This window comes from Taudactylus pleione, unplaced genomic scaffold (assembly GCF_031769625.1).
Source record: "Taudactylus pleione unplaced genomic scaffold, aTauple2 ptg001666l, whole genome shotgun sequence".
In the NCBI taxonomy this organism is placed as follows: domain Eukaryota; kingdom Metazoa; phylum Chordata; class Amphibia; order Anura; family Myobatrachidae; genus Taudactylus; species Taudactylus pleione.
Window position 1 is genome coordinate 87,501 of NW_028286063.1, and position 2,500 is coordinate 90,000.

Consider the following 2,500-nt stretch of genomic DNA (forward strand, 5'->3'; position numbering starts at 1 on the left):
GAGACCACCTGGGAATACCAGGAGCTGTAGGTAATTTTATACTGCCATAACATTCTTTTCTATTAAATTTTACATTTAATTTTTCAACTTATCATTGAATTTACTTGAGTTAAGAAGTAAAAGAGGTCGAAAGTTAATGTTTTTGAGCACCCACAGCCAGACCACAGTGGACATGCCCAATCTCATCTGATCTTGGAAGCTATGCAGTGTTCGGCCTGGTTAGTACTTGGATGGGAGACCACCTGGGAATACCAGGAGCTGTATGTAATTTTAGACAGCCAAAACATTCTTTTCTATTACATTCTACATTTCATTTTTTCAACTTATCAATGTATTTACTTGAGTTAAGAAGTAAAAGAGGTCTAAAGTTAATGGTTTTGAGCACCTACAGCCAAACCACACTAGACATGCCCAATCTCGTCTGATCTTGGAAGCTATGCAGTGTTGGGCCTGGTTAGTACTTGGATGGGAGACCACCTGGGAATACTAGGTGCTGTAGGTAATTTTATACTGCCATAACATTCTTTTCTATTACATTTTACATTTCATTTTTCAACTTATCATTGAATTTACTTGAGTTAAGAAGTAAAAGAGGTCTAAAGTTAATGTTTTTGAGCACCTACAGCCAAACCACACTAGACATGCCCAATCTCGTCTGATCTTGGAAGCTATGCAGTGTTGGGCCTGGTTAGTACTTGGATGGGAGACCACCTGGGAATACCAGGTGCTGTAGGTAATTTTATACTGCCATAACATTCTTTTCTATTACATTTTACATTTAATTTTTTCAACTTATCAATGAATTTACTTGAGTTAAGAAGTAATAGAGGTCTAAAGTTAATGTTTTTGAGCACCTACAGCCAAACCACAGTGGACATGCCCAATCTTGTCTGATCTTGGAAGCTATGCAGTGTTCGCCCTGGTTAGTACTTGGATGGGAGACCACCTGGGAATACAAGGAGCTGTAGGTAATTTTATACTGCCTTAACATTCTTTTCTATTACATTTTACATTTAATTTTTCAACTTTTCATTGAATTTACTTGAGTTAAGAAGTAAAAGAGGTCTAAAGTTAATGTTTTTGAGCACCTACAGCCAAACCACACTGGACATGCCCAATCTCGTCTGATCTTGGAAGCTATGCAGTGTTGGGCCTGGTTAGTACTTGGATGGGAGACCACCTGGGAATACCAGGTGCTGTAGGTAATTTTATACTGCCATAACATTCTTTTCTATTACATTTTACATTTAATTTTTTCAACTTATCAATGAATTTCCTTGAGTTAAGAAGTAATAGAGGTCTAAAGTTAATACTTTTGAGCACCTACAGCCAATCCACACTGGACATGCCCAATCTCGTCTTATCTTGGTAGCTATGCAGTGTTGGGCCTCGTCAGTACTTGGATGGGAGACCACCTGGGAAAACCAGGTGCAGTAGGTAATTTTATACTCCCATAACATTCTTTTCTATTACATTTTACATTTAATTTTTTCAACTTATCAATTAATTTACTTGAGTTAAGAAGTAATACAGGTCTAAAGTTAATGTTTTTGAGCACCTACAGCCAAACCACACTGGACATGCCCAATCTCGTCTGATCTTGGAAGCTATGCAGTGTTGGGACTGGTTAGTACTTGGATGGGTGACTACCTAGGAATCCCAGGTGCTGTAGGTAATTTTAAACTGCCATAACATTCTTTTCTATTACATTTTACATTTAATTTTTTCAACTTATCAATGAATTTACTTGTGTTAAGAAGTATAAGCGGTCTAAATTTAATGCTTTTGAGCACCTACAGCCAAACCACAGTGGACATGCCCAATCTCATCTGATCTTGGAAGCTATGCAGTGTTGGGCCTGGTAAGTACTTGGATGGGAGACCACCTGGGAATACCAGGAGCTGTAGGTAATTTTATACTGCCAGAACATTCTTTTCTATTACATTTTACATTTAATTTTTTCAACTTAACAATGAATTTACTTGAGTTAAGAAGTAATAGAGGTCTAAATTTAAAGGTTTTGAGTACCTACAGCCAAACCACACTGGACATGCCCAATCTCGTCTGATCTTGGAAGCTATGCAGTGTTGGGCCTGGTTAGTACTTGGATGGGAGACCACCTGGGAATACCAGGTGCTGTAGGTAATTTTAGACAGCCAAAACATTCTTTTCCATTACATTCTACATTTCATTTTTTCAACTTATCAATGAATTTACTTGAGTTAAGAAGTAAAAGAGGTCTAAAGTTAATGGTTTTGAGCACCTACAGCCAAACCACACTAGACATGCCCAATCTCGTCTGATCTTGGAAGCTATGCAGTGTTGGGACTGGTTAGTACTTGGATGGGTGACTACATAGGAATCCCAGGTGCTGTAGGTAATTTTAAACTGCCATAACATTCTTTTCTATTACATTTTACATTTAATTTTTTCAACTTATCAATGAATTTACTTGTGTTAAAAAGTAAAAGCGGTCTAAATTTAATGCTTTTGAGCACCT

General features: G+C 37.4%; 2 non-coding genes and 10 pseudogenes across 2 annotated transcripts; all 12 read left to right on the forward strand.

The window, feature by feature from the left end:
- LOC148439941 (5S ribosomal RNA) overlaps positions 1-33 on the forward strand; it is a 119-nt pseudogene extending 86 nt beyond the window's left edge.
- Positions 34-148: 115 nt separating this feature from the next.
- Positions 149-267, forward strand: LOC148439942 (5S ribosomal RNA; annotated as a pseudogene).
- A 116-nt stretch (positions 268-383) lies between these two features.
- LOC148439943 (5S ribosomal RNA) lies at positions 384-502 on the forward strand (annotated as a pseudogene).
- A 115-nt stretch (positions 503-617) lies between these two features.
- On the forward strand, positions 618-736 carry LOC148439944 (5S ribosomal RNA; annotated as a pseudogene).
- A 116-nt stretch (positions 737-852) lies between these two features.
- On the forward strand, positions 853-971 carry LOC148439945 (5S ribosomal RNA; annotated as a pseudogene).
- Positions 972-1,086: 115 nt separating this feature from the next.
- LOC148439946 (5S ribosomal RNA) lies at positions 1,087-1,205 on the forward strand. Its single transcript, XR_015876198.1, has one exon. It is a non-coding gene; the product is annotated as a 5S ribosomal RNA (ribosomal RNA).
- A 116-nt stretch (positions 1,206-1,321) lies between these two features.
- On the forward strand, positions 1,322-1,440 carry LOC148439947 (5S ribosomal RNA; annotated as a pseudogene).
- Positions 1,441-1,556: 116 nt separating this feature from the next.
- On the forward strand, positions 1,557-1,675 carry LOC148439948 (5S ribosomal RNA; annotated as a pseudogene).
- Positions 1,676-1,791: 116 nt separating this feature from the next.
- On the forward strand, positions 1,792-1,910 carry LOC148439949 (5S ribosomal RNA; annotated as a pseudogene).
- Positions 1,911-2,026: 116 nt separating this feature from the next.
- Positions 2,027-2,145, forward strand: LOC148439950 (5S ribosomal RNA). Its single transcript, XR_015876199.1, has one exon. It is a non-coding gene; the product is annotated as a 5S ribosomal RNA (ribosomal RNA).
- Positions 2,146-2,261: 116 nt separating this feature from the next.
- Positions 2,262-2,380, forward strand: LOC148439951 (5S ribosomal RNA; annotated as a pseudogene).
- Positions 2,381-2,496: 116 nt separating this feature from the next.
- The window catches only part of LOC148439952 (5S ribosomal RNA), a 119-nt pseudogene continuing 115 nt past the window's right edge, over positions 2,497-2,500 (forward strand).